Consider the following 19,426-nt stretch of genomic DNA (forward strand, 5'->3'; position numbering starts at 1 on the left):
TTTTTTTTTTAAAGGTAGTTTTGTAAATTCTAACTCGCAAACCTGGAAAAGAATATGTCACTCATCGTTGTGTTGCACAATATTTCCAATTGTTAACGGAAGGCAGTTCGTCCAAGTTTCTTTGAGTTGCACATTGCCATTCGGCATTTTAATGTTCCTGTGCCAGTCTGAATCTCCATAATGACTATATTTGAAAATAAATGTTAGGGTGTTTTCATTTTTTAAGTAACAATAGGCAATGTTTTCTACTTGAATACTATCGCTTGTTTATTGTGTTTTCTTCAGCTTTGAACCTCTAAATTTGTCTCCTCCTTCCTACCTCGAAGCTAGAGGAATCGCACCTTGAGGTTCATGAGCAGTGACTGTCATTTTCGTAATTTGTGGGCGCTGAACCGGCCGGTATTCGTTTGCAAGCACACCTGAGAAGTTCTGCGAGCTGAGAAGAGCCCCCAGGGTTGCAGGNTATATTTGAAAATAAATGTTAGGGTGTTTTCATTTTTTAAGTAACAATAGGCAATGTTTTCTACTTGAATACTATCGCTTGTTTATTGTGTTTTCTTCAGCTTTGAACCTCTAAATTTGTCTCCTCCTTCCTACCTCGAAGCTAGAGGAATCGCACCTTGAGGTTCATGAGCAGTGACTGTCATTTTCGTAATTTGTGGGCGCTGGACGAGCCGGTATTCGTTTGCAAGCACACCTGAGAAGTTCTGCGAGCTGAGAAGAGCCCCCAGGATTGCAGGGGTCGCGGGGCGGAGCAGGGCGGGGCGGGGCGGTCTTGGGTTACGGGCTCCGCGGGGTGCGGCGCCTCCTCCGAGAGCCGCGCGGGGAGGCAGCGGCAGGGCGCGAGGCGAGGTGGCCGAGGGTCCGGAGCGCAGCGCGGCGGCGGCTCCGCCCAGGGCAGCCCCGGGCAGCGCGGGCCGGTGAGTGCGCGAGGGCGATCGCGGGGTCCGGTAGTGGACGGGTAGCCTAGGCTCCAGGCCGGGAGGAGCGGGGGCGTGAGGAGCTCTGACCGCCGGGACTGCAAACCAACCGCCGAGGGGTCTCTCGGGGACAGTTGTCGCCTGTCCTGGTGGCTCTGCTCGGCTCTGGCTCTCTCTCTGGTTCTCACTCCTTCCTAAAAATAATTTTCAACCAACTGAGCTTGCGCACACCTGAGCCGTCTCTACAGACAAGTCTGCAGAAGTGCTGTCCTTTGCAAAACTCCCCTATGCCCTTCCCTTCCGTGGCTGCAGCACAGAGGTTTTTACCCGGCGAAGTGTGGACCTCCGGTCTCCGGCACCTCGCTCGCTAACCGAGGGGTTGCTAAGAGCCTACCTACCCTAGAACCTGGTGGTGGCAGCTTCCCGCTCGACACCCTTCTCCCTCCTAACCCCTTACCGCACAGGCGGTTCTGACATTCTGGGCGTCGGAAGCTCCCAGCCTGTGTTTAGGAAAGAGGCGAGCAGGAAATCAGTTTACTGACCCCACTGAGTGCGCCCTCCCGGCTAGGCCCAGCCCAGCACGGCGTTCTCAGAAGTCAAGCCCAGGGTGGGAAACTTCAGGAGCCTAGAGCTGTGAAGAGGTGGATGGGCGGTGAGGAAGGCGAGAGTCTTCTGCCCACCTGTGGTACCTACCGTGTTATCAATCTGAGGTCTAGAATTTTAAGACATAAATGGGAATTTTATAATAACTAAAATGGCAATTTGGAGCAGGGGGACTGAAATTCAGCTTTTTCTTATCTGCAAACTGGGGACAATTTGCATTAGATAGAAATGTATAATCTAAGGTATACTTGGAAATGGAGGGGAATTTGAAGTGTGTGATAGGAAGTACAGTCAACCCTTGAACAACACCCGTTTGAATTGCACAGATCTACTTATATGGGGGGGGGTGCTTTTGTTTTTTAACAAACCCTGCAATAGTGCAAGTATATTTTCTCTTCTTTATGGTGTTCTTAATAAGGCTTTCTTTTCTCTGGGTTACTTTATTGTAAGAATACAGTATATAATACATATAACATAAAATGTCACTCCACTGTTTATGTTTCGTAAGGCTTCAGTCAGTACTGGGCTATTCGAAGTTAAGATTGGGGGAGTGGAGTCAAAAGTTATACTTGCACTTCTGGTTGCATGTGAGTTGCATGCTCCTCACCCCTGCATAGTTCAAGAGTCAACTATATAAGCCTCTTTGTCCTTTTCTTATTGCTGTTGAATTACATTTGCCCCCATTTCCCCCATTGCTCTCCCCTGCCCTGCCCTCCCTTCCCAACATTCAGTCCTCCCGGCCCCACCTCCTAGTCCTTGTCCGTGGGTCCTTTATTGACGTTCCTTGACTTGACCCTTCCCCTTCTTTCCTGAAATGGAGTTTGACATAAGTTTTTGCTAGATAATCGTAATTACTGTAGTATTTGTGGCAAGAGACTTTCAGGCAGGGGTCAGGAGGCTGGAAAGAGAAAGTCAACCTAATTTGCATTTGAAAGAAACTTAGGGTGAAGAATTCCTAGGTAAGGTTGCTATGGCTGATATCTTAATTGCACTGCTGGAAAGCATTCTAGTCTTAGGTAACACCTGAAGCCCCAATTCTGTTACGTAGGATTTCTTTTTTTTTCTCTCTTTAACTACTCTGAAACTATACAGAGTTACACGTTCCTCATTAATTTATGAGCGAAACCAAAAGAATTGACTCAATCTAACCAGTATTTGAGCACCTTCCCTGTATGAGGCACTTTGCTAAGAAATGCAGAAGAATGGCACATGGAGGAATTTTCCAATTAAAACAACAGCAGCAACAGTGGACTGATTTGCAAGGTTTGCACTGCCTGTTCACTTTAAAAGCAGACACAGTGGAGTTTTCATTTCATTCTAAATGTCCGGTCTGTATGTTAGTATCTTAATCATTTTGTAATTTTCTACTATCATGGGTAGTCTGCATTTTAGTAGTTCCAAAGTAAAAGGTTTTCCAGGAAATAACTAAATGAGAAGATATGTCCATTAACCCTACCATTTGCATTACCATTGAATTATAAGTCAAAATCAACAAGAAAAATGAGGTGATGGTTTTCCTTTCCTTTGGTTCCAAACTAGTGAAATTTTGCGCTGAAGAAGAAAATGTCAGCATGAATAAATTTAATCCTCTGGTGCTTTCCAAACTATGTTTTATCTAAGTCCATCCTTTTGGAGAATAAATGCAATTTCGTGAAATCTTCCAATCCTTCTTTTCAAGGATAGTNTAACTAAATGAGAAGATATGTCCATTAACCCTACCATTTGCATTACCATTGAATTATAAGTCAAAATCAACAAGAAAAATGAGGTGATGGTTTTCCTTTCCTTTGGTTCCAAACTAGTGAAATTTTGTGCTGAAGAAGAAAATGTCAGCATGAATAAATTTAATCCTCTGGTGCTTTCCAAACTATGTTTTACCTAAGTCCATCCTTTTGGAGAATAAATGCAATTTCGTGAAATCTTCCAATCCTTCTTTTCAAGGATAGTTCTAGAGGGCAATTTCATAAAATCTTTCATTGTGGATAGCACTACCGACATCATCTCTCGAACTTCACCCTTGAATTTTAGGGAGCTCTGGGGAGAGAACACGTCTTTGTTAAAATCTGTCCCAAACTAGGGACTTTATCACCAGGAAAAAAAAAACACAAACACTCATTCAAAATGTTCCATATCTTTCAGAAGATTCCTGGTCCCCAGGAATAAGATGTCACTTTAGAACTAGGGTCAGAGCGTTGGTAAATGGAGAAAAATGTAAATGAAGCAAGGGCAAACTGAGTGCATATAATTTAATTCACTTTCAAATGGTCTTTTGAGTGAGTATTCTGTGAATGGGAAGCAGTTAATATATTATTTGTAAAGGACTAAAAATAAATTAGTCCTATTTTTATTTGATGACGATCAACTTTTACCTTGAACATTATGAATATCATTTTTCAAGATGTTTTTGTTGTTGTTCTCCTCAAGGAAAGTGCCTTTGAGATGATTTCTGATATTGCTGATAGACGAATCAGCACAGTTTCTCACACGCCAACTATTGTAGCCATGAATTGCTAAGGATGGGGATGGTTGAGTCCAAATTTGAATCTCTCTCTCTCTCATAGTTCACCTTTAAGAAGGATATAGATATAGATATAGATTAGATATAGATAGACATATCTATAGATATATATATCTTTTATTATATAATTACCATTTTAATGTAGCCACTGTGATAACAGTAGTTGTGTCTTGGGAGAGAGTTTGTTGTTACTAGGAGTGAATGGATAGCATTAGCAAGTATTTGGGACATAACTTCTTTCAAAAAACAAAGCAGAAACTGTGGGTTAACTTGCCTTTCTTCTGTACCTAGGGCCTAGGAGCCGGCTCTCATCCCCACTTGACCAAGGTTTTACTGAACTGCACCAGACTTCCCAGCAGGGGACCGTGTCCCCTTCCACCTTGTGCTTCATATTAGTTCTGGGTGAGTAGAGGGGCCGCTGGAACTAGTAAAATGGGAGAGTGGGTCACAGATAGTGACAGATTATACCTGGACGAAAGGATTCCTTAACATTTCCAGAGACCACCTGAATCATACTGAGAGAGACAGAATGCCAGAACCACGAAGCTTACTGTCCCCTTTTAGCCTGGATCGGGACCAGCCTTACTGACCCTTAGATATGACCCAGCTTTGACTTATCTTATTCTTGAGTAATAACTAGGTGGCTGGTCACAACGCTAGAATGTCATTGAGAGACATTTACTAGGTGAGTAAATTAATGGAAGTTATGACTTCAACCCAAACTCTGCCATTAACTAGGCTTGTGATCTTGGGCAAGTTACAAGTTAAATTCTTTGGACCTTAATTTTATACGAACCTTAAATTTGGAACATATAAAATAAGGTTGCAATATAGGATTAATGGTTCTTAATGAAGGTGAATCACCTGGACAGTTTACTTTTAAAAAAATACAACTGTGTCAGAGATTCTGATTTAATTGGACTGGGGCAGGCCAAGACATCTCTATTTTTTAAAAGGCCCCTTCCCCTGCCCACAACACCCAGAAAACCCTAATGCCCAGCCAAGATTAAGACCTACCAGTGAAAATAATCATTACTGATTTCTAAGGTTGTGTCACTTAAAGATAGAAAGCCGGCCCACAAAATTCTTATTACACACACTTCATGGTAACCAAGCCTAAACATGCCTTTCTAAGAAGCAGTCCAAATTAAGCAATTTCCGTTTATTCAGGGAAAGTGCTGTGCCTCCTCACCAGTTCAGTACCCCACAAGGTTTTGCAAGTTTTCAGCAACTAGTACATTTTGATGGACTGAATCAGGTGTGACTTTGCCTATCCAAGATGATTAGTTGTTCCTAAAGGTCCCCAGAGACGATTGTGTGTCTTCTCTCTGTGTTGTTACCAGTGTTTAATAGCCTATTGAAATTTTCTCCTAGAGGTGATCTGTGACTTCTTGGGGTGGAGGAGAAAGGTGTAGGCAAGGGATAAGGATGATCACCTTGATCAGTGCTGAAATGTGAGCTTCTGTGTCCAAACTGAGATAAAAAAAATGATCCTCACACCTTCTCAAGTAGTTGTAGACTATTGAGTTACCAGAACTGGGATAGGAAAAAAGAGCACATTGTTTACTTTGATCATTTGTTGGGACCTAATTTTGTTGCCAGTACATTGTAAATTCTGTAGATATTCACACTTTGAAAATTATTCTTAGATTTAAAGGTATAACTTACTAAATTGTAATCCATGAAATTTATTTGTTTATCCTACTCTTTTTTTCTCATCCAAAACACCTAGAAGAAGAAAAAAATAACAGTGTGTGTGTGACTGATCTCTCAGATCAGTCAGAGACGGACATGAGTTCACAAAAGATGGCAAGGCATTAAGGAGGAAACATAGAACAAGGGTAAGAAGGCCTGTGCATTACAAGGAGCTGCATTTAATTTCTTTGTTTTCTCTCTGCTTAGTTTTTAAAATGCTGCAAATTTATTCTCAAGCTTTCTAAAATTTAAGCAAATCATTTCATCCCACGTTCTATGTGTTGGTAAATGTAGGCTTCTGGCTCATGATTCCTTTGTGTTTTCTGTGGTCTTCCATACATGGTGCATGGAATGATGTCTCCAGGGGGCAATTGGCAACCTGAATATAGGTAGTCTAATCCAGCATTAACCAACTCCAGAGTCTCACTTAATTCTAAATAATGTCTTACATTGGGGAATATTTCTTTCTAGCGTGGAAAGTTACTGGCACTGGAGTTCTTTAACTTTGGTGTCTCAGAGGAACTGCCCTTACCTTATGTCAAAAATCTCGTAAAGAATTACAGAACCAACTCAGCCCCCACCTCTCCATCGACCTAGAGCTGGTTATGCTCACTGCCATAAAAATTTTTTTTCTACTATTTGATTCATTTCAAGTGTTTATTGCTGATCATTGTTCCAAAGATTTAATAACATTGGCCACATACTATTTTGTTCTTTTGGAAGTTATTCTTTACCTATTTCTTAAAATGAATTAAGGTAGGAATAAATATACAGGAAAAGATGGTTTTCTCATCATAACTCTAAATCTAATGAAAAAATTATTATTAGCATCAAATGCCCAGTAATATGTTTACATATTGTATATGCATTTATCCTCTCATAAATCTAATATTTTGAAGATAATAAGTATAAGTCAGGATTGTTCTGGTCTTTAATATTAGTCCCTGAACTGTTTACTGTCCCAAAGCAATTAAATGCTGGAAAATAATAAGAAATGATAAAATTTTCTTAACTACTTTATTTTGTTGAACATTTTAACAACCATCTCCAAAGCTAGCAAGCTTTTCATTTCTTTCTTCTTTTGTTTTTATTCTGAACATTTTTAAGTATATTTTATTGATGATGCTATTATAGTTGTCCCATTCTTTTTTCTCTTTATACTCCCTCTACCCAGTACCCCCATTTCCTCTAGCATTCCCCACCCTTAGTTCATGTCCATGAATCATACATATAATTTGTTTGGCTTGTCCATTTTCTATACTATTCTTAATCTCCCCCTGTATGTTTTGTACCTACCAATTATGCTTCTTATTCCCTGTACCTTTCCCCCCATTCTACCCTCTCCACCTCCCCACCGATAACCCTCCATGTGATCTCCATTTCTGTGATTCTGTTCCTGTTCTAGTTGTTTGCTTAGTTTGTTTTTGTCTTTTTAGGTTCAGTTGTTGATAGTTGTGAGTTTGTTGTCATTTTACTGTTTATAGTTTTGGTGTTTTTTTTTCGATAAGTCCCTTTAACATTTCATGTAAAAAGGGCTTGGTGATGATGAACTCCTTTAACTTGACTTTATCTGGGAAGCACTTTATCTGCCCTTCCATTCTAAATGATAGCTCTGCTGGATAGAGTAATCTTGGATATAGGTCCTTGCCTTTCATGACTTTGAATATGTCTTTCCATCCCCTTCTTGCCTGCAAGGTTTCTTTTGAGAAATCAGCTGATAATCTTATGGGCACTCCTTTGTAGATAACTGTCTCCTTTTCTCTTGTTTTTTTTTAAGATTCTCTCCTTATCTTTAATCATTGGCAACTTGATTATGATGTGTCTTATGTATTCCTCTCTGGGTCCATCTTCTTCGGGACTCTGAGCTTCCTGGACTTGTATGTCTATTTCCTTCACCAGATTGGGGAAGTTTTCTTTCATTATTTTTTCAAATAAGGTTTTGATTTCTTGCTCTTCCTCTTCTTCTTCTGGCACCCCATATATATCAGATGTTGGAGCATTTAAAGTTGTCCCAAAGGTTCCTCTGCCTCTCCTCATTTTTTTGAATTGTTTCTTCATTCTGTTCCAGTTGAATGTTTATTTCTTGCTTTTGTTCCAAACCATTGATTTGAGTCCCAGTTTCCTTCCTTTCACTGTTGATTCCCTATATATTTTTCTTTATTTCACTTTGTATAGTCTTAACATCTTCCTTTATTTTGCAACCATACTCAACCAATTTTGTGAGCATCCTGATTACCATCCTGCTTTGAACTCTGCATCTGGTAGATCTGGTAGGTTGGCTATCTCCTCATCACATAGTTTTTTTTCTGGGATTTGATCCATTCTTTCATTTGGGATATATATATTGGCAAGGAGGGCACACCTGTTATGTTTTAAGGGGTGGAGCCTTAGGTATTTGCCAGGGCAGGGCAACCCACTTCACTGCTGTTGTGCTATATGTGGGGAAGGGATCAGAGAGGGAACAATGCCACTCATTTAGCTCCTGCCCTGTTTTCAGGAGACTGGCAGTTTCTCCTTCTGTACAACCCCCATAGGTTTTTATAGCCAGAGGTTATCAGACAAAGCATATCTACCCATACCTGTATTTTAGCCAGAATTCTTCTTTCTTCTTTTCTTGCTTCATCCACTCTTTTCTTGAACAAATGTCTAATAAATTCCTACTATGTACCTATGCTCAGGTAGCTTTAAGTCTCATGCAGGGAGGGAGGAATACAGAAAATAAGGAAGCAAAATACAGTGTGGGTTATATGGTGATGAGTGCTATGGAGAAATGAAAAGCTTGGAAGAAGATAGTGAGGGAGTTGACTGGGTAATATTTAAAATATAATGACCTGAAAAAATGATCTTGAGCATAGACTTAAAGGTGATTAAAAAAAAAAACCTCATGAGTCTATCTGGGAGTGGAGCTTCTAGCCAACACACATCCCTGAGGCAGATATATGCCTGGCATGTCCACAAAACAGCAAGAGGGTTTGGATGGCTGGAACAGAGTGACAAGGCAGGAGGCTGAAAAAAATGAAATCAACGTAGAAAGGCAAGGCTGTGGGGCAGGAGTTTGGGTGGGAGCTGAAGATCACATAGCATCTGGTAGGGCCTTTTCTGTGGGATTCTTGTAGGGTGATGTGAAGATCAGTTTTGTACAGTGTTGTCAAAGTAGCAGCAACCGCATGTTCTTTGTTTCTTCTTTATCATATCTTCTAAATGTTCCCCAAATATCCTTTTCTCACTACATCAGCCTCTACCCACTCTTTCCCTGGCATTTCTTTTACGCCAAGGCAGGTTATGAAGTGGGATTCAGTCTCCCATTGTCATTGCTTTCTTGATGCCCTGAAGGTTAGGCTTACCATTCTATTTTAAACAATGTGCTACTAGTTGCTAAAAAAATGGTCAGTCCCAAAACTATCAATTATGAAAGGAAATAGTAAATTTATACAAAATATTTTTGCTTTGTATTGTAGACCAGACACAAAGTGGTTGCCTTGCTGGTGGGCTGTTTTATAAAAATATATGTTGGTATCCAACAATTAAAAATTTTTCACTAGCCTGCAAACCAAAGCATCACCACTTTGATTCCAAGTCAGGGCACATGCCTGGGTTGCAGGCCAGGTACCCAGTATGGGGTGTGCTAGAGGCAATCACACATTGATGTTTTACTCCCTCTCTTTCTCCCTTCCCCATCTCTCTAAAATAAATAAATAAAACCTTTAAAATAATTTTTTCACTAAAATGTATTTTCAAATTCTCTTTAAAATTTGGATATTCTATTTATCAGATGTTCCAGAATAGACAAAGCTAATGTATGGTGATAAAAATCAGATCTGAGGTTGCCTGAGTTAGGGGTGTGGCAGTAATTGACTCTAGGAACACAGAAGACAGTTCTGAATGACAAAAAGGTGTTATTTATAGTAGCCTAAAATGCATGGCAAAACTCATTAAACTGTACACTTGTCTGTGCAGTTCACTATATGTAAATTGAACTTCTACATAAAGGACTTTTAAAAACAGAAGCCAACATTCAGTGAGAGCTGAATAGTAGCTGACCACTTTGGGCTTAGCACATGCTCTCTAGATTGGCACAGACTCATGTGGTTCACTTCAGTCATTACCCTTCTGGCCCTTTGTAGGTGGTATTGGTGTATGATTCCTACAGTAGACTTTTGGCAGTTTTATTTTGAACTGTCAATGGAGAGCAAATCTGAAAGGGCCTCATCTGCTTAATTGGCAGTGAAGAAAATAGTAGCTGACTCCTACGGTTGTATGTGAAATATATAACAAAAACAAACCTGATAGCTTGGATTAGTCAAGCAGCTCACATACAATGACCTCTCAATTAATGGTATTCTCAGTGAAAGCTGGGACTCTCACAGGTCTCTGAATGTAACTCTCACTTTTCCTCTCAAATGCCAAGGATCTCTTTCTGTTATTACTCTTTTTTAAGAGTAAAAGTAGCTTTTACTTTTATTATCAGCACTTAAAACTTACTTTCCATTATGAAAATAATAGTGTCTACTGTGGGAATTCTAAAAAGTATAGATTAAAATAAAATAAAATTACCCACAACTCCACCATCCAAACATAACCTCTTCTACCATTTTGTGGTGAATACTTGCACGTCTTTCTTAATACATCTATATATTTTATGTTAAAATATGTTTAATTGATAAAATTTAGCATACAACTTCCCAGATTGCAAAATGGAAAAATAATAAGTCAAAGATTAAAAAAGAAAGCCAAAGTATTTGCTTTCTCGCTATCCTATCACTGTTTTTAAATGACTGTAAATTTTTACAAAGACTAGGAAGAACTCTGAAGAGAATGGGATAAGAGAATGTTTAGAGAAAAGATACTGATGAAACAGAACCTAGAATTAGGGCAAGAAAGACCACCATGGGAAGGAAGGAGACCATCTAGAAAGTAGCTCTGAGCACAGAGTCAGCAAGGACAGAGAGCAGGTATGAGAAGCAGGAGCCTGCAAGCGGAGGAACTAATGGAAAATCCTTATGAATTAGTTAAGATGAAGCAGTGCTTCTAATGTGCATTTGGCATTTCAGTAAATATTTCTCTTTCTGACTTTTGTAATGTTGTGAGCTCTAGCCTGAAGGCCAGCTCTTGCCTCCTCACCCTAAAGTCAGTCCGGAAGCCAACAGAGCCCACTGGTACTCTCAATCATCATTTCAGGGAAATGACCCTATCTTGGAAGCAATTATATACCTAACAATGGAGGAAAACACCAATTAACCAAGAAAGTCAATGAAGTCTTTAATTTCAAAAAATATATAACCAAGAATTACTAGCATATGAAGAAGCATGGAAAAAATAAACAGTCACTAATATAGAGGGGATATCACTTAAAACAACTTTTAAAAAACTCTCAGTACCCTCAGAGTGATTAAAAAGCTATTGTTTCCATATACCAAAAACAGAATTCTATTAAGGAGCAGCAATCAGAAAACAGAGAAGAATATCTTGACATTTTTAAAAATGGATATTAAAATAAAAATAATTTGTTAGAAGGGCTAAAAAATAAAGTTTAGGAAGGCTCCTGGAATGTACAACCAGATGTCAAAGAGATGGAGAATATATATGCTAAGGGGAAAAAAGCATAGAAAAGAAGTCCAGTAAATCCAATACCTGTTGACTGGAGCTCTAGAAAGAGAAAACAAAAAAATAGAGGGGTAGAAGTTGACAAATACAAGGAAAAAAATTTCCTGCTCTTCAGGAAAAGTATGATATAAAAAGGAGCCATAAAATGAATGGGGGGAAGAATCCTTACAGAGTTACAATAATTACAAAACTTCAGAGTCAAAGATATAGAGAGGCCCCTAACACTTTCTGAAAGGGAAAATATAGTCACTTACTTCAAATTGGCATAAGGCTTCCCATCAGTGAACTTGAAACTAAACTACACTGGAGCAGTGACTTTAAAATAATGAGGGAAAATTATTTTGAACTTAAACTTATGTTGCCAGTAAAATTATCAATGAAGTGTGAAAGTGAAATGAAGACATCTTCAGACATTCAAAGACTCAGGCCATTTACTTCTAAGTATCCTTTCTGAAGCAATTACCTAAGGATGTGCTCCAGCAAAATAAGGGTTGAAAATAAGAAGGAGGAAGATGGGGAATAAGAAAGAGTCTAAACTCCCAAGTGCAATTAAATTAACTCCCAGGCTAACAGATGTGTACCACAATTAGAAAGAAATTTATGCAAATTAAGACAAGTAATGAGCTGCATGAAGAATGGCTTCAAGAAAAATTAAGTAAATTTCATTCAATGAGTAGAACCAGTGATGAACAATATTCACACAGTTCTAACAATGGGACTTTTAGCAATGTGGAGGAATAAGTTACCTTATACAGACTTCCTTGCAGTACAAACACACAAAAATAAAGGGTAAAACACAATGAAATGTTTAAATAAATAGTTACCTTTGAAATAAAGACTACTAGAAGAGAGCCCTGGCTGGGTAGCTCAGTTGGTTAGACTGCTGTCCTGATGTGCCAAGGTTTCAGATTTGATCCCCATCAGGGCACATACAAGAATCAATCAAGGGGTACATAGATAAGTGGTACAAGTTGATATTTGTCTGTCTCTCTCTCTTCCACCTCCCTCTCTGTCTCTAAAAAGAGAAATTAAAAATTTTTTGAAGAATACAGAAAACCATTTTAAAACAGCAATAAGTGCAAGTTCATGCTCTGCACAACTTACAGCAGTTTGTCTGTGAGATACAGATCCTGGGGTGTGAGGATGGGGTTGTACTATTCACACCTGGAAAGAAGACATGATCTCAGGGCTAAGAAGACAGTGAACCACTCCCCCACTATCCTACTTAATATGAACTCACATTTTTTAAAGTCTACAAATCACCATAAGGAAATATCAACAAACAAAACAAAAGAATTCAATTCTCCAGAATTTGAAATAATGGAAATATATGAACCAAATATTGTGTGTTAAAAATTACTAAAAGAATAAAAGAAATAGAAAATCAAAGGAAAAAATAATACACTATAAAAAAGAGCATATTTTTAAATAAAATATGGATATGAAAGATATACACATTGAATATTTTTATTTTTAAGTATATTTTATTGATTATGCTATTACAGTTGTCCCATTTTTTCTATTCTTTATTCCCCTCCACCTATACCACTCCTCCCATCATCATTCCCCTTTAATTCAAATCCATGGGTCATTCATGTAAGTTCTTTGGCTTCTCCATTTCCTAATTTACCCCTGTCTATTTGTACCTACCAATTATGCTTCTTATTCCCTGTACCTTTTCTCCCATTCCACCCTCTCCACCTCCCCAACTGATAACCTTTCATGTGATCTCCACTTTTGTGGTTCTGTTCCTGTTCTAGTTGTTTGTTTAGTTTGTTTTTGTTTTTGGTTTGTTTGGGGGTTTTTTTTCATTTCAGTTGTTGATAGTTGTGAATTTGTTGTTATTTTACCATTCATAGTTTTTATGATCTTCTTTTTCTTAGATTAACATTTTATATAAAGGGCTTGGTGATGATGAACTCCCTTAACTCGACCTTATCTGGGAAGCACTTTACCTGCCCTTCTATTCTAAATGATAGCTTTGCTGGATAGAGTAATCTTGGATGTAGGTCCTTGCCTTTCATGATTGTGAATACTACTTTCCAGCCCCTTCTTGCCTGCAAGGTTTCTTTTGAGAAATCAGCTGATAGTCTTATGGGAACTGGTTTGTAGGTAATTGTTTCCTTTTCTTTTGCTGCTTCTAAGATTCTCTCCTTATCCTTAATCTTGGATAATGAAAATTATGATGCGCCTTCATGTGTTCCTCCTTGGGTCCAACTTTTTTTGGGACTCTCTGAGCTTCCTGGACTTCCTGGAAGTCTATTTCCTTTGCCAGATTGGGGAAGTTCTTCATTATTTGTTCAAATGAGTTTTCAATTTATTGCTCTTCCTCTTTTCCTTCTGGCACCCCCATATTTAGGATATTGGAACATTTAAAGTTGTCCTGGAGGTTCCTAAGCCTCTCCTCATTTTTTTGAATTCTTGTTTCTTCATTCTGTTCTGGTTGAATATTTATTTCCTCCTTATGTTCCAAATTGATTTGGATCCTGGTTTCCTGCCCTTCACTGTTGGTTCCCCATACATTTTTGTTTATTTCACTTTGTCTGGCCTTCACTTTTTTCTCCATTTTGTACCCATACTCAGCCATTTCTGTGAGCATCCTAATTACCAGTGGTTTGAACTGTGTATCTGATAAGTTGGCTATCTCTTCATTACTTAGTTCTATTTTTGGACCTTTAATCTATTCTTTCATCTGGGCCATATTTCTTGTCTTGGCACACCTGTTACGTTTTAAGGGGCAGAGCCTTAGGTGTTCACCAGGGTGGGGCAATCCACCTTGCTGTATGTGAGGGAGGGGTCAGAGAAGAAACAATGTCACTTGCTAGGCTCTCTGCCAGCTTTCAGTCACTTCCCCCACTACCCACAAGCAAATTGGGCCATTCTGGTGCTGATTCCTGGGTGGATTGGTTTCCGTACATTCTCAGAACATGTGGGTTTCTCCCATGAATTCTCCTGTGAGGCTAGGAGTCTCTTCCACCACTACAACCCCCACAGACTTTTACAGTCAGAGTTTTTAAGGCTTTTTTTTTTCAGCACTGGAACCCTGGGTTGTGCAGGGTTCCTCCCCAGTTGTTCCTCTGGGTTTATTCACATGCAAAAGGTATTCCATGCAGTGGGCCAGCTGCTACTGCCTTGCCTGCCTGGTCTTCGGTGGCTGCCTTGCCGCAAGTCCTCTTCTCCCTGGCTGCCTGTCTCCACTTCTTCTTCCAGTCTGGATGAATGTTTCTTCTTTAACTCCTTGGTTTTCAGACTTCCAAACAGTTTGATTTTCTGTCAGTTCTGGTTGTTTTTTGTTTTTAAATTTGCTGTTGTCCTTCTTTTGATNCTTTTTTTTTTTCAGCACTGGGACCCTGGGTTGTGCAGGGTTCCTCCCCAGTTGTTCCTCTGGGTTTATTCACATGCAAAAGGTATTCCATGCGGTGGGCCAGCTGCTACTGCCTTGCCTGCCTGGTCTTCGGTGGCTGCCTTGCCGCAAGTCCTCTTCTCCCTGGCTGCCTGTCTCCACTTCTCCTTCCAGTCTGGATGAATGTTTCTTCTTTAACTCCTTGGTTTTCAGACTTCCAAACAGTTTGATTTTCTGTCAGTTCTGGTTGTTTTTTGTTTTTAAATTTGCTGTTGTCCTTCTTTTGATTGTGCAAGGAGGCAAGTGCATCTACCTACACCTCCATCTTGGCCAGAAGTCTCTGAAACTTTTTAAATTAATGTGCTGGCTAAACAACATATTCGAGGTAAATGTAGATTAGCAAACTTCAACCCAAATCTGAGAAAACTCCCTGAAATTAGCCCACTGAGATAAAAAGATTTAAAATGTCAGAGGTTAAAAAACATAATGATATAAAGACAAGCCCCAATATGTATCTAATAGAAATTCTAGGAGAGAATAGAGAAAATGAATTAGCCTGTATTGGATACATAACTAAACAAATTAAAATAGTAATATCTCACAAAAATGATAGGGAATAAGGAGACTTAAATATTCATTTTTCATGGTAAACATTCATAGGTAATGTATAAATTTGATGTTAGAAATAGCCATGTAATTGTGTTATTCAGAACTGTAGTGCTCAGTCCTCAAGGAGAGTTGACTAAATGATCAGCCCTTGGTGTCAGGTACAGAGATGCTAAATGCTCAGAACCGTTCCACACAAGTCCCACCCAAAATACTAATAGCTGATTTAGAGTTAAAAGTGAACTCACCAGAAGAACTGAAATCAAAAATTATTTTAAGAAAATGATTATTGCTTCAGGGAACAGAACTAGAATTGGGAAGAAATCAGAAGAATAAACAGGTCTTTATTTCTGATTAGCCCTTCCATAATACTTGCAATTTTATCATATCTATATTATTTTGACTAAGGGTATTACTTTAGAAAAAGAAATGACTGGTCAGATTGGCTATCATAAACAAAGAAACAAACAACAAGTGCTGGAGAGGTTGTGGGGAAAAGGGGACTCTAGTTCACTGTTGGTGGGATTGCAGACTGGTACAACCACTATGGAAAACAGTATGGAATTTTCTAAGAAAACTAAAAATGAACGTACCTTTTGACCCAGCAATTCCACTCTTGGGAGTATATCCTAAGAACCCTGAAACACCAATCCAAAAGAACCTATGCACCCCGATGTTCATAGCAGCACAATTTACGATAGCCAAGAGTTGGAAGCAGCCTAGATGCCCATCGGTAAATGACTGGATCAAAAAACTATGGTACATTTACACAATGGAATTCTATGCTGCAGAAAGGAAGAAGGAACTACTACCCTTTGCAACATCATGGATGGAACTGGAAAGCATTATGCTGAGCGAAATAAGCCAGGTGGTGAAAGACAAATATCATATGATCTCACCATTAACAGGAATCTAAACAAACCAAACAAGCAAAATACAACCAATGACACTCAAATATGGAACAGGCTGTCAGGGCCCAGAGGGGAGAGGGGAGAGAATCATAGGGGAAAAGGGAATGGACTCACATGAACAAGTATAAAAGACACATGGACAATAACTAAGGGTGGGGGGTGGAAAGGGGAGGGAGGCGGGGAGCATGGGGTGGGGGGCGGGCAGGGTTGGGATTATAAGACAGAAACCTGTACTTGAACAAGAATTAAATAAAAATTATATTAAAAAAAAGAAAAAAGAAATGACTGGTAAACCAGTAGATTCTTCTTTTATTTCCACTTAAAGCAGAGAAATTTTTCTTATTAAAATATCGATCATTCAGACTTAAGTGTCAATTTGAATTACTGAGCTTTTTACCCTAAAAAAGATTCTAGAGGCATACCTTGAGTGTATTAGTGATCTTTCAAGTGTTCCTAGTTGGAAAATAAATCTTGTAATTTATCAATTTATGGAGTCACAACAAATTAGTGCTAGAAGGGATTCAGCTTCTTTAGTGGAATTAAATCATGTTTGCATGGCATTGGGGTTTTGATCAGTAGTTCTACATAGGACAAAGGAGGAGGGAATATAGTCAGTCAAACGAGAGCATATGGCTTCCAATGGGAACCTGTACCCTTGGTCTGGTCTTATTCGACCTCTGCAGTTTCATGTCCTGTAACCACCCAAAACACAGTGCTTTGGGGTGTTTTGGGTATTCCATGCACATTTCCTATCAATTTTTTACCTTTCCTTTCTCTGTGTAGAATCGCATGCCTTCACTTTTGCCTTCTAGTCACTATTTGAGAGCTACTTCAAATCCACGATTGTTTCTGAAGCCTTCCTTGACCTGTAGTCTTGCTTCTAATTTTGTTAAGATCACCATGTTTCAAAAACAAGTCATGAAGAGTGGGAATACATGCCTATAATTAACAAAAATAGATAAATTCAATAAGTATTTTGACATAATTAATCTCATATACAGTTAATGAGGCAGCAGAGCCTTGGAGTACAGTTTCTGAAGTGAAAACACCTACATTACAGTCTCAGCTGTTATCACTCCATGGGAACCACAGATCCTTTGCCTGAAAATGCATATAATTTTTACCTTGCATAGATGCTATGCTTTTTAATTGCACAGTCTCAATAAATATTACTATAATATTTAAGCTATAATTATTAAGCTATAATTATGTTTACCTATTATTGTGCATAAATAAGAAACTTACATAAATGTCTACCATTCATATTATTTTAAGTGAATTTGTAGTTTTCACATACTCACTTTGTCTGTTACCCAGTGAAGTGAGCATTAACATTGTTTAAATATGAACTAGTTTTAATACCATTGCACATATAACTCACACAGATCAAAAAACAAAATCCCACTTATAATAACAAAAATAGTGATTGGGTTGGCTAAGTGTCTAATGATAAGGAAGATGGTTAACAAAATCATGATATATATATTATATATATACACATATGTACACACATGTACATATATATAATATAATGCAACTATATAATGTTAAGTAAAAAATTAATATAAAACTATTAAAACAGTATCTGAGCCATGTACAAATATATGTATTTATAAGTACACTTAATATGTCATTTATGCATGAGAAAAATGGAAAATTTCCAAATTTTTATAGTGTTCGTATATTACTTTTATAACAAGAAGGAAAAATGTAGTATGATTTATATAAAAAAGACCCTTGATCTCAGTTCTAAATGTTGATATTTCCTTGACAACAATTTCTGCCTCCTATCCCCCAAATTCTCCATGTTCATATCATTTCACATGCCTCCACCCCCTGGAAGAAACTCTCGAAAGGATGCAGATTTCTGCAGAGACATTAATGACAACTTTTCTGAGGACAGGTATCATAGCTCATTGGAACCTCACAGCCAAACGTGGAAAGTCAGTAGTTTAGTATTGAGCAAGTGAATAAATGGAGGCACAAGGCCTTGAGAAATGGGACAGGTAAAAGGAAGTAAGTGTGGGGTTGATTAAAAAGGTAATAGTAGATATTAAGTATCCTTTTCTAAGGGCTTTATAATTATTACAGTAATCCTCAGGGCAGCACTGTGAGGACTGGCTACACAAGTTAGGGATCAGTCATGCAGTGGCATGCTATGCAGCTGTTTAAACAGTAAAAGAATGAGGAAGCCCTTCTGACATGGAAAGATCAACAAGAAATATTAAGTGAAAAATGCAAGGTGCAGAGGAGTTATTTCATGCTGCCATTCATGGGAGAATGAGTCTATTCACATGTGCTCGTGTATAAAATATCCCTGGAAAGACACACTGGAAACTGACACCAATGGCTGCCTCCCAGCCGTGGGAAAGTGAGACTTCATTTTCATTCTTATCATGCATTTTTTGAGCCATGTTAGTGATTTAAAAAGACAAATAAAAATAAAGGAATATTATTATCCCCATTCACAAATAAGCAATCTGAGGTGGAAGGAAATTAGGTACCCTACCCACAGAAGTAATAGCAATAGATACATTTATTGAGGAGTTACTGTGTGCCAGGCCCCATCATAAGTACTTTAGCCACATTTTCCAATTCATTCCTTATAGATCTATAGGGAGGTTTCACTTTTGTCTCAGCATTAAAGCTAAAGAATTTGAAGGAAACCTGCAATTTATTTTCTAATCCAGCATACTTTTGGAAGCAATAGTTATTCTGAGGACCACAAATATAAACCAGGGTTTATGGTCCCCCTACTTAGAAAGGTCAAGTAACCTGCCAGGTGTCCTATCAAAATGGTGTCCTATCAGTTCCAGGACTGGAACTGAGGGGGCTGTGTGACTCCACAGGCTATATTCACAACTGCCATTTACAAATAAGCAAACAAAGGAACAGAATGCTTATGGACCTTGCCAAAAACACACAGCCATTAACACACAGCAGCCAAACACATTCCTTCTGAAACCAAAGCCTACCACATGATGTTGCTCCTCTGGATGCTAATCTAATAATCCTTTCTCAGAGGAATTTAAGGGGAAGAGGACAAATATAAGAGGTAAAGGATGGGCAGAGGCCCAGCCTAAATACTGTGACTACCTTGGTCCCTACCACTCAAAGATACTCAGAGAGCATTCAGTTAACGAGTGTCTGGAAGCCTCCTGCATACCGAGCTGTGTGCTGGGTGTTTGGAGACCATGGTGCTGCCCTCACAGAGCTTACAGTCTAC

At 38.8% G+C, this 19,426-nt stretch overlaps 1 protein-coding gene across 2 annotated transcripts in view; it reads left to right on the forward strand.

Moving 5' to 3' along the window:
- The first annotated feature begins 831 nt into the window (after positions 1–831).
- SLC26A5 (solute carrier family 26 member 5) overlaps positions 832–19,426 on the forward strand; it is a 59,963-nt gene continuing 41,368 nt past the window's right edge. The window contains exons 1-2 of one of the 2 annotated variants that reach the window (XM_037057083.1): positions 832–920; positions 4,333–4,443. The gene's annotated coding sequence lies outside the window, so the exon portion shown is untranslated. Of the gene's footprint in view, positions 921–4,332; positions 4,444–5,779; positions 5,883–19,426 lie in introns of those variants that run through there. The other variant, XM_037057084.1, reaches the window with a different exon arrangement.

The sequence above is a fragment of the Sturnira hondurensis genome, unplaced genomic scaffold (genome assembly GCF_014824575.4).
Source record: "Sturnira hondurensis isolate 20B ecotype Veracruz unplaced genomic scaffold, ASM1482457v3 Scaffold0009314, whole genome shotgun sequence".
Taxonomy (NCBI): Eukaryota; Metazoa; Chordata; class Mammalia; order Chiroptera; family Phyllostomidae; genus Sturnira; species Sturnira hondurensis.